At 45.7% G+C, this 12,575-nt stretch overlaps 1 protein-coding gene across 4 annotated transcripts in view; it reads right to left on the minus strand.

The window, feature by feature from the left end:
• FOXO3 (forkhead box O3) overlaps positions 1 to 12,575 on the minus strand; it is a 110,528-nt gene that overhangs the window by 19,484 nt on the left and 78,469 nt on the right. The window lies entirely within an intron of this gene.

Genomic DNA, 12,575 nt, shown 5'->3' on the forward strand with positions numbered 1-12,575 from the left:
CCTGACACTGTTTTTCCCAAATTCCTAAATTCTGTCATCCTTTCTGTAATTGCACTGCCGTTACTGAAGTTCACATTTATAATTTATTACCACACCACCTACGCCTGCACTTTGCAACAAACCTCCCTGGCTCTCTAAGGGTAATTCATCACCTGGGGGCCTATTTTATTCTCTCTGTTCCCCTCCTCTGCTAGTATAGAGGCAGCACCTACCTTTTCTTAACCTCTTCTATGAACTCAGAGCAGGTGTGAATTTTTACCTCTGACTCCCTCTCCTCCAGCCACAACTTCACACCTGACAGGCATGCGAGAAAAAGGGTGGAGTAGGATTTGCTGAGTTGACAGAAGGAGGCAAGTCTCCCATTCAGAAAAATTCCAAGTAAGTTATACAGATATTCCCCCCTTGAGGCAAAGTGGTCTGAGCGTAGTAATGTCCTTCCAAAGAAAACAGTATGAAAAGGGAAAAAAAGAGTAACTTTATAGTGTAGAAACCTGATAAATATTATCTCAGTCAGGTGATCAACGGCACCGTCAACAGGGGTAAGTCATGCTGATAATATCTACTCTCGACATGATGTGATGAAAATGGCACCTTTCTCTGTGGTCTTCCATCCAGAACCCATCACCCCAGTCTAATCATGAGAAAAACATCAGACAAATTCCAATTAAGGGACATTGAACAAATGTCTGTTCAGTATTCCTCAAAACTGTCACAGACACTAGGAACGTAAGAAAGCCTGATGACTAAATGTAATGTGGTCCTGGGCGGGGATGCTGCAACAGAAAAGGGACATTAGATATAAATGAGGGAAATCTGAATGAAGCATGGACTTTAACGATAACGGATTGATGAGTTGTATTCATTAGTTGTGACCAACGTACCAAATATAAGATGTTAACAACCGGGGAAACTTGATGTTGGGTATGTGAAAACTCTGTACCAGTTTTGCAACTCTTCTGTAAATCGAAAGAGATGCTAAATTTAAAGTTTTGTTTTTTAAAGAGAAATTGGGCCCACTATCCTCCAAACGCCAATGATGATAGCCATCTTGCTTGGTAGATAAGCCCAGGTGACAGGGATGCCCCAGATGCAGTTTTATCTCTGCCACTGGCCGACCATGTGACCTTGAGCAAATGATTTCATCTGCCTGCAGCAACTTCAGTTCTCCATCTTGATGAGAGCCATAGTAACATCCAAACCGTCCCTCCCTGTCGGATGACGTCAGGATGACAGACGATAATATGTACCTCAGGAGCCTATCACACTATCAAGGCAGGGTGTTCTTACTGCTATTATCAGGTACAGAGTCCACCCGGTGGTGAGAGCTCACCGCCTGGGGCGGGCTCACTCTAACCTGTGAAACGCCTCCTGGGCAGTAAGAGAGGAGTTCGTGGTATTCTCCACATCTGGAACCACACCGCAGGCCAGGTGAATTTGTATTTGCAAGTTCAAGACAAAAGATATTGCCTGGTGCTGTATATTAAATACAAACAATGCTAAATGTTACCCTAGTTTTTAAAAAATTGGCGATCACCAACTGTATTTATGTAGAAGATACAAATACATGTGTTCTACCAAATGTTTTCAAAACCTAGCAAATCAGCAGGCTTTTCTCGTAAGCGAGCCCATAATACAGTGGTTCCCGTATATATGTGCCTATGCGAGGAGGGCTTACAGTTTAGGCTGAGCAATGAGCAGGAGCAGCCATGGTTCAGCATTCGGCATTTCTACCATGGCCATAAAGACGCACTGGGGGGAAGAAAACAGGCAACACGCTGAGCACCTGATGAGGCAAACGTTGCCCAAGAGACTATATATCCTGCTTTCCTTTTACTCTTATGGTTTTTAAGAGAATAATGACATCTCTACTAACGGTTCAGATATTCCATTTCTTTAAAAAGGAAAACACTCTCTCAATAAGTAGATATGAAGCAGGCTCTTAAAACTCACTCTGCAAACCTGGGTTCAAAAATCAGGCAGGTGCAAGTTGGTTCTACTATTAAGTACTCAGATGACCAGATACATTAAATAAAAACTTAAATTCAAGCCTCCTGGTGAAAAAAACAGGAAGGTCCTAAGGCTATGAGGGAGCAACGTGGACACTGGCCCAATTACCCTACCCTGGCCAGTTTGAAAAGAGTCCATACCGACACCCAGAATTAAAGACCAATTACAGGTATCCAATTATCCCCCCATTAAAAAGCATGTAGGGAACAACATTTTTTTGAAATGCATGTTTAGTTTCACCAGTTTCCAAATCAACTGAGAGGAAAAAAAATGAAACACTTTATAGACCTCCAAAATGCCTTATTTAGGTTTTCTAACGGTCATCTATTACTGCAATTCTAAACTCCAACAATATATGTGTGTAATTTTATAAAATTACAAGCTACAATTGGTTAACCTTTGGAGACAGAAATGAAGCTTCTGTGAGGGCATGTGGTAAAGGGGCTGGGGTAGCCCCACCTAGGGCCAGACCACAGGGTGTCAGGGCCCAGCTCTCTAATTGTGAGGGTGAAGAAATGAGAGCCTGACCACAGCACTGTCAGCTACCAGGTCGCAGGTTTTAGACGCACTGTCTACAATCCTCACAATAAACATGCACAGTGGGTACCAGCGTGCTCATCATAGATGCAATGGCCCAGGCTCAGAGACATTAAATAACTTACACAAGGGCACGCAGTTAGTGTCTGTAAGAACCAAAACCGAAGTTTGTTTTCCCAACTCTAATCAATGCTTTCACTACCTTTCACAGGTCTATCACCAAATTATTTAGAAGTCATATCATTTAACCCATCTGTGCTAACATTTAAAGAAAGAAACATTTAAGAAAAGATACAAAACCACAGTATTATTACTGTAATTTTGTTCATGAAATAGGGGTAATAATTTGGTAGATCTTTCCTAATTTCTTTTTTTAAAAATTTAAAATAAAGTCTCTTAGAAGAGTAAACCTGAAAGTGAAGGCTTATTCTCGAGCCCATGTTTGTGTTTCTTTCCGAGGGGCCTCATTCTGAGAATCAGATAGTGGTTACCACACAAACCAGTGTTAACTACCCTTAGTTCTGAAACAAAACCCAACTCATTAAATGGGTGAATAGCTTTAGTCTCAAATCTTTGCTCAACTCTTCATTTTAGAGCTTATTAGTAGCAGAATACATTCCCTAAGGCGTATGTACCTACACCACACGCAGACAGGTTTTTCCAGTTCCATTACTAAGACAACACAAACAACCCTACGCCACCACCATCCTCTCAGCTTCCTCTCTCAGCAGCCTGCTGTCCATACAGGCTGGCCAGCCTTCCATTTATAAAACCCACAGTCTGAAAGTGGGACACTGACGAAGACCCATAAGACGGCCACTCTGTCCATTTCCAGTTCACACGCCTCCTCACCCTGCCAGAGTCGGATGCCAGAAACGTATCCTGGTTTTCTTCACAGGTCATGGTTTGAGTCACGAGCTTCTCTACTTAAATTTTGGTGAAGCATGAACAGGTAAATAAATACTAGATAAAATGTCAGAACTGCAGTATTTCCACACACCTTCCCTGACAACAAAAGTTAATGATGAAATGATTTCTGTAAGATTTCAAACCACCCCTCCCTCAGTTCAATCCCAGGAGTGAAGAAATTGGATTTATAATAACAGACGAGCCAAATGTAAAATCCTCTTATGATTTGTAGTTTGGTTCTTTAAAGATCTCTCCATTAGGACCTGTAAATTAGTTTCCAATTTACTGTATTTTAAACTACAAAACTCCCATTAAAAATATTCTAGGGTTTTCCACTAATTCATGTTATACCAAGTAGTCTACATTTCTAAGATTTTACATTAGTTTGGGGGTTGGGAGCTGAAGGTAAAGGAGGAATGCTTTGTTAGGACTAAGTGATTTTTCTAATCACAGGTAAATAAATACACCTTTTGAAATACCTGTGAGACAGGCCAATGTTAATTGGCTGAATTAACAGGGACGTACTTTCCTCAAGGCAAGGTGATAAAGTAAATATTACCAACCAAGACTCCCACGGCTGGAGCTCAGGCCTGTCTGTCATCACGTGTACATACTGAAGGAGCCAAGACACGACCATAATCCCAACCCCGAAACCATGCGAAGAGTTCTGGTTACTGAAATCAACTATTAAAAAATCCAGACACTGAGGAATTCCAGGAAAGAAAACATCTATAGGAAGAAACTTTATCATCAGGGACAAATATACCAGTTTTTCTCCAACTTGGTCCCAAAGATTTAGAGAACACTTAAAGCAACTCTATCACAATATGCCTGAAGGGAGAGGAAAGGTAAGAAGACTCTTCTCATTTTTAGGTCAATCTTCTCTTTTACCCGCAGACCTATGTCCTGTGTGACGGCGGCTGTAGTTAGGGGCCCAGTCCCTCCAGGAGGCCCGTGCATCGGTGTGTGGAGGAGGCAGCACGCGGGCACGCACCTCTCACACGTGTGCTGACGTGGTCACGTGGACCGCAGCCTGGCGGTCCAAGCGACGAACTCTGCACAAAGGTAACTACTTAGCAGAATCTGACAGTTCTTTTTCTTGCAGTCCTGAAGACAGTTTCCTACTGTGAGATGCATTTACTGCTGACTGCTGGTGCTGAAGTGGTCACTACACTTATGCCAGCTAGGTATGAAGACAGAGGGACCCGCACAGATGAGGGAAGGTGCTGGAAGGAAAAGGTCTTCCACCTGTACTTTACAAAGTGGATAATTCACACATGCACTTTAAGGGGGCCAGTGGCGGGGGCGGCGTGATGCTGAAGGGAGGACCACAGGCTTTGATTGATGTCACCCAGCTCCAACATGGAATCCTGGCCCTGGAATTTGTCTGGAGACCTTGGGCAACTGACTTACCTTCGGTCGCCCCTTTCATAATATAGGGATACAAAGACCCTCTCTGCCATGCTCTAGAATCTCTGAGAAGATGAAAGGACATTACGCACGCACAGTACGCACCAGAGTGCCCATCACAAAGAGGTTCAACTGTCAGATCCCACATACGGGAGCCATGACATCACAAATGTTCACTTACTGTTTTCTAAGCACCAGACACTTCAAGCCAAAAGGTGAGAGGGTGGCTCCTTCCAGGAAAAGATTTCAAACTCTTAAAAGTGTTTCCAAGGTGCTGTGCCAGTCAGGAGTAACTGGTAATGTCTTAACTGTTGCTACCCTGTGTCTGCTCCAGCCCCTTCCAACCGTGTTTACCTTGAGCAGACTGTCCCCTAACCCAGACACCAGCTGCGTGTGCTTCCCCTGGAACACAGAGAGGGTTTTGTCTGGAGCAACATGTGGTATCAATTTATCTTTCTCAGCAATGGCAACAAGGAATCCACTGACTTTAAAAATAAAAAGGGGAGTTGTGTAATTTAACTCTTAAAGGCCCCTGCTTTTTTTTTTTCTCTCTCTCATCTCAAAAGCAGCAAATCAGACTTGCGGTTGTCCACTCCCCAGCCAGGCTCCCTGCTTCCCACAGGCCGACTGCACCAGCCGCCCACACTAGAAAACCTGGTCCTTAGGAGGACGAGCTGCAAAGGGCCGCCTGTAAATGCAGTCCTCCCCCACCTGGCACGCAGCACCAGCGTCTCAGGTAGGTCTCCCTGCTCTGACTGGGGGACACTGACAACTCAGAATGAGACCGCCAGACACCTAAATTCTCCTACGTGCCTCTGCTGAACTGCAGAAAAGTCACACGAAAAGTCCAATGAAAACAACAAGTCATGGGAAACCCAGAGGGCTGTGTGCCACGGCAGAGCAACCCACAGGTACAGCTTCGGGAGTGGGCCTGGGAGGCTGTGTTTGATTTGTGATGGCAGGTTCTTTCAAGGGCAGTTCTCTGGATGAAGCCCTGATTTCTCTTAAGTATTAATTCTTCACCCTGGCTGCCCATTAGACTCACCAGGGGAGACTTTTGTTAAACACTCTCACCCCGCACTCCTAGAGATTCTGATTCAATTGTCGAGGAGAAGGCCTGGGGACAGGTATATTGTTAAAGCTCCCCAGATTATTCTAATGTGCAATTAGAGCTGAGAACCACTGAAATTTCCCTGGCACGTTCCCACTGACGGAGAATCTGATTCTAATCCCTAATTCCACTCTCCCCAGGTCTGGTGCCACAGCACAACTCATGTTCAACTCCAATTTTCTGCCGTTTAGAAGATAAGGATGAGAATAAGGACCATGGATTAAGGCTGTGATCACATGTGCAGAATCAAATGGAGAGCTGGAACAACTTTTCAGATCACTGGGGTCCAGATAGCTCTTAAAAAAACAAAGGCAAGGGGAGGGGGAAAGGTCCTTGACCTTGCACTGTCTTGTACAGTCACCTGTTCTGCCCTGTGTCACCTCCCCACTCAGCATGGCTAGGCATGGGCAGAAAGGAGGACACGGGGACTTAGTAAGGGGACGTCCGCAAAGGAGGGCTGAGTAGGCTGAGGTGGGAGGGGCGGGACGTCACCGGCCGCTGTAACTTTCAGAAGCCTCCCGGATTAGCACGCAATCTCACACCATCCCTTGTATAAACTGTCCTTCAAGCAAAATTTTTACCCAAAAGATTGGGTAAAAATAACCAACAAAAAAGCCATACCCCAACCCTGAGGAACTCAGCAGTTTCCAGTGTGAAGAATACAGCAAAGCATTACTTAGTGACCTTTCCTGAGAACCCAAGTACATATTCAGATAGCCTCAAGAACATTAATGACAACCACACAGCGTTTCTCATGCATCCACAGGACAGAACACTACACCGTCACCCTCCGTGCAGACCCTGGGGTGGACGCTGCAAAGGGCCAAGCAGCGCCCCCGTCTGAGGGAGACGTGTGAGGGCCGGTCCTTCTCATGAGACACTGCCTGCGTCTAGGTTTGAGCTCAGCTGGCTTGCCCTCTCCCACTCGATTACCTACTTTGGGGCTGGCTAACTTGTTTAAAACCAAGCCCCGAAAATAGGATGGCATGAAACAGAGACTCGAAATCAGAAAATTATTATTCTTCACTACATGGAATAGCAGCTATAATAGCCAAACAAGCCTTTCGGACTGAGCAGAAAACTTACACACATCAAAGATTGCACAATGAACCCTGACGTGTAAGACGAGTTCCAGGCTGGCTCCGTCTTACCCTTGCCTAAAATACTACAAGTTTAAACCATTAAGGGACTTATTTAAAAAAGATGATGTTCTAAAATAAATATTGTCGGGAACTTGGCTGAAGGATTAAATTTCCAGCTAAAAACAAGAGTTCCGTTAAATTGGCTGATAATAATCCTCTACTCAGAGATCTCCTTTGAAACCTAACATTTGTTTCAAGTTTTCATGCAGTAAGCAACAGACTCTGGTCCCTCGGGAGGAGGAATACCATCATCATCACCACCACCACCACCACCACCATCATCTTGGGATCAGCATAATGAACCCATTTTCTACCCAAGCAAAATGAGCCACGAAGCTTCCTTTGGGGCAGGCAATCTGTACGGCCCCCAGCTGAAAAAGAGACCCTAGATGGGAAAAAAGTTCTCTTAAAGAGCTACCACTCTATTACAGTTTTGTTGGGTTTTCTAGTGTGGGTTTTATTTTTATATTAATTCTCTCTCGCTCTTTTTTTTTTTTTTTTTCATTTAGCAATCTTCTGTTCAAGCTCTTCCACAGCTGTTTCTGCTCTTGGAGGGCAAGAGGGAACATTCCATTCCTCACAGCCAAACCTGCACTTCCGGCACACAGAGAACCCTGGCAGCCTTGCAACCTCTGCCCACACCCAAGCCCTGCAGCACTCTCCCCTCCCCCTACAGCCTCCTGCTTCCAACCCCACATCCTCCTCCCCAGGACTGAGGAAGCAGCAGCTGAGGGCAGGCAGTCAACGAAATCAGTCTCCAGAAAGCAAGTTAAAGCTGCAGTATTTGCCCCACCCCCTTCTCCAAGTTTCTTCCCTGATTTTTTTGAGTATGTTCCTCCTTCCCACAAGGGCTCAGAAAACACATGCTTCTTAAATTCCCTTTGAAGACCATGCGCGGCTAGCCCTATGGATGCTTCCAAGGGTTAAAAGCCATAAAATGACAGAATGTTCTTGAAACTGACGCTGCAAAGTAGAACAAAGTAGAACAGAAATAGTTTTATTAACATAATTTTCACTTAGATTAAAAAAATAATAAAGCTGCAAGTTTTTCCAATTTGAAAACATATTGTGGGTGGAAATGGAGAGAATAACAGGGAATTGGAAAGATACATCCAGAATTCAGGAATACATCAGAGTTCAATCACTTTCATGGTATTATGTAAGTAACCAGTGCAGAACTTCAGTAAAAAGTAATGGGGGGAAATGGAAAGACTGTGAAACCAATTTAGTAATATAAGCAGCCTTTACAGGGAAAGAAATCGAGGACCCAAGTGGTACAGCGAGCGGCATACCTGAATTCACTAGTCAGTGGCAGCCAAGCTGAGACAAACTGAGGTCTCCGGGGGCCTGAGGTGCAACAGTTACGCCCCCCAGACCAGCATTAGTCCTAAGGCCTGGGTTACCGTGCCAACTGAAGGGATGAAGTGCAGGGCGCACAAAGGAGGGATAATATCTACCACCCACCCTCCCGCCCGCCTGCAGCCTGCCTTGCTTTGTAACTTGGGAAATAGAGTCTGTCTCCTCTAACACCGACTAAACTCTTTATAACCAGACACCATATCTTATTATAGCTTTAGCACCTTATGGAACCTGCTACATAGTAAGTGCTCAAAAAGTATTTGTTCAATCAAGGAATTAGTGGGAAGGGGGCAGCAGCTGAAATTATACTTTTAAATGAAAAAAAAAGTTATAAAACAGGAGCCCAAAGAACAATCCTCACATGAGTGAAGATGAAAGCAGGCTTCCATTGTAAATGTAAAGTAGCATGTGGGTTGTTTTAAAGTTGACAAGTCTCATCCTTGAGTATTATCTTCAACTGTGCAACCCAATTCCCCACCATAAGACGAGATGGCCTAATAAGTAGGCTTAAGGTTCTCTATAATAAGGGCTGGTAAGAAGGGCAACAGGACAGTGTGGGAGCTATTTGCTGGAGCAAGGGTTTGGCAGAACGGGCAAGAGTCCATCCAGGGTAGAGCGCTGACTTCCTTCCTGTCTTGGGGTGCCGGAGGACCACCACTTCTTGGTGCCGAAGTTTGCCCAGAGCTCTCTGGGGCATGTTATCAGAACCACAGATAACATACCCTAGCTCTGTCTCCTAAGCAGGAGAGACACACGCGAGTCCCTTTCACCTGCAGCCTAAAGGAACGCCAATGCTCTGTGCTCCGCAAATCTAATCTCATCTTATTTTCCCGACAAGCCTGGCGGCAGGAAACTGAGGCGCAGAAAAGTTCAGTACCCTGTCAGTAGGCGGTGGGGCTAGAAACCGAGCCTGAGGCTACCCCCGAAAGCACAGCTCCTACCCCTGCACGGTTTCCCCTCCGAAGTCACCAACTGCCTAAGCAGAGAGGCACCATTTGCAGGGGACCCCAGCACGTGACGCTTTAAAGACCACAAAAATCTGTTATTGAATTAAATGTTCCCACCTCTAAGAGTCGGCGCATTGCCCCTTGGATTATGAAAAAGGGAGGGAAAAGATAGAAAAATGACACACCATGAAGCAAGCCTTGGAACCAACCTGATCATTTTTAGAAGTAATCCCTTTTTTCCTCAGACACATAGCCAAAGGGACACTGGGGGCACGTCCTAACCTGACCCGGGATCACCATGTTTAGGGAACGACCAAACAAGATTACTGCCGTAAATGGTTCAATACATAGGCTTGTCTCAGTGGCACGTCTGGGGTCTTCTGTGCTCAGGACGCATTAACCCCTGGCTGAGGCAGGCCGGCCAGCACTACCTGGCAGTGCCCGGCACGCCTCCAGGCCCTTGAACAGCTGGCACCACGCTGTGGGTCCTCGAGCCAGAGACATCAGGCAAATGTCTGCTTTGCCCTGGACCTTGCTATTACAAGGCTTAATCTGAAACAGGGACTGAGTTCTATACTATTTAAAACATGTAATTAGTTTATTATTGAGCCAGAAAAGATGAGCTTGCTTTAAAACTATGTGAATTTTAAAATATGATGCCTTTCGCCTGCCAACTGACAGCACGACCAGGAGGCTTCTGTTTAACCTCAATCAAAAACCCGGATAGAAAACCGCTTTTCGGCTGCACATGCTATTTTATTATTTGTCTTCTGGCATCAAAACCTACAAGAACAGAAACCACGGACAATGCAAGCACATTCGAGGGATGGATGTAGAGGTGCTGAGAGTTTGACATCTGAAGCCCAGGAGAACGGCTTTTCTGTTCTTAGTTTCCAGTCCCTTCCTTTCGCATGGAATTCACTGGCTTAGCGTCACCCCCCCCACACACACACATACACAGAACTGTTTCTAGCTCTTCAGATGTTACGGCTCAGAAAAACCATTCTTTTTGGTCTTGTTCCTTCAAGAGCAACCAATTTCTTTTTGGTAGCTCTGTAATATATGCCCACGTGTGGGCCCAGTCACCCAGCTACACACAGGCCCACACCCTGGAAAGACTGGGAGGGGGGAGCCACATTTTTCACTAGGGAAGGAAACCGTTTGGGCTAGTGTTTACAAAACAGACAAGTGTGTATGTGCTTTTGGGAGTCGGCTATCATCCAAGTGTCAGTGTTAATTATTCTAGCAGTCATCAAAAATCAAGGTGTTACTGGTGAAAGCAGCAGAGCAAGTAAATGCCACATAACAGAATCTCTCTCATGTTGGCTACTGCACACAAAACAACAGATTGGACTTCTTCTTTTTGGGAACAAAAAACACAAAAGTCCATTCTGCAAAATGACCCAGACCTAGAAAACCCTCGTTCCCATAGACCCCAGAGAAATTCAGCTATTAGGAGCCTGCTGAGGACCGGCTTCCTCTACCGTATAACCTCCCCTACACGTGCAGCAGCATTTCACTGTACTGGTTTCGCAAGACTTCTTGTTTAAAACCACAGGATGCAAAAGTAGCTGATGACCAATATAATGACAGGGAACCAACCATTTCTTCCAGGATATTCCTGAGGGCCAACGACCCACACAGAGGAGCATCAGACAGCTCAAAAGTCCACACAAAAGGATCAAATAAGGAACGGAGAGGATTATTTCCACTGAGTACAAACCCAGGCACTCGTTCCATTTTTCTGAAAACAAAGAAACCCACACTCACATTCACTGAGCCGTTCGGAGACGGGCACATTTTAACTGAAAATGTGGATGGTCTCAAAGGGTGTGAGCTGGTACATCTCCCCACTGTGATGAATGAAGCAGGTTGCATGTGCAGAGGATGTGTCAGTTTCCCCACAGGCCATGACAGGAATGCACATTTCAGTATCATCCATACTGGGCTCTAATCTACTGCACGTGCACTGCTAAGTAAGCTGGAAAGCACTGAAGAACCTGGAAGCACTAGCAACAGTGGTGTTCATATCTCTTATCCAAAGGATAAGGGCAGTCACATACAAGACTCCAGAAGCTAAACATATAGTAGAAATGAAAAATTCCTGTAACTGCGTGTTTCGAGGTCTACAGGAATTGAGGAGAGTTCTTTCAGACCCTGTTTGTGACTGGCTGCAGGAGGCTTTAGGAAACAGAAGGGCTGAAGAGGAAGCCCTATGGTGGAGAGTTGGGGGGAGGCGCCCACTCCTCAACCTGCAGGTGTCACAGTGCTGCAGGACTCAGTGGTCCCCACACCCTCGCTGTCAGTGATTCCAAGGCCATTCCTGCGAACGCAGGACCCCTGGCCTTGTATCTGCCTCCTCGGTTAGTCTGACTTGGCAGGTTTAGCCCTTAGGCTCTCCCCCAATTTCCGGGAGCCCATCCTGTGGGCTCCCTGAAGTTTCCCACTCTCTCCCCTTAGTCAGGTTGTTCACTTGCTCAGGACTCACACGTGACCAGACACAAGGGCCTTCCCTAAGTCTGACCAAACGTTGTACACAGGGGTCCCACTGAGATCAGTTCTTTCACATCCAGACAAGGAGGAAAAACACACAGGAACAGATGTTGCTGAGCCATTTTCAGGTTCAAAGGTAGCTTCAAGTAACACAGTTCCAACTCTCTGAGGCATTCTGTGGAACAGTATTACCCTAAATCAGTTGTTTTTCCAGAAACAAGTTCAAGTGCTTTCAAACAGCCCCGACCTCAGCAGTCTTCCCGAGGAAGAAAGACCAGCCAAGTCCTGACGCTCATTTGTGGTTAGAAACGAAAGTCACACAAGAGTCTCACAAGGTTAACAAATCCAAGTTGGGAGACAGTTCTCCATGGGTGTTTGCTGTTTCTGCACGTCTTGCAAGCGAAGTCCTTACTAAGGGCCCTCAGCTCCGGCCTGTCTTTCAAGGCTGTGTACATTTGCAGTGTGTCTCCCACCAGAACAAAAGGGCGGACATGCTTGTTGCCCATTACGAAAGCTTTAGGACCCTGAACTCCCCCGGAACAGAACCCACTGTGTGTGCAGGCATCAACCTGGGCCCATCTGTGTCACTCCCATGGGACCTGAGGGCCAGCAGAGAATGACTACAAAATCCAGTGCTGTTCATGCTGCTTGCTGTGCCAC

This window comes from Rhinolophus sinicus, chromosome 2 (assembly GCF_057876585.1).
Source record: "Rhinolophus sinicus isolate RSI-liver-muscle chromosome 2, RSI-T2T, whole genome shotgun sequence".
Taxonomy (NCBI): Eukaryota; Metazoa; Chordata; class Mammalia; order Chiroptera; family Rhinolophidae; genus Rhinolophus; species Rhinolophus sinicus.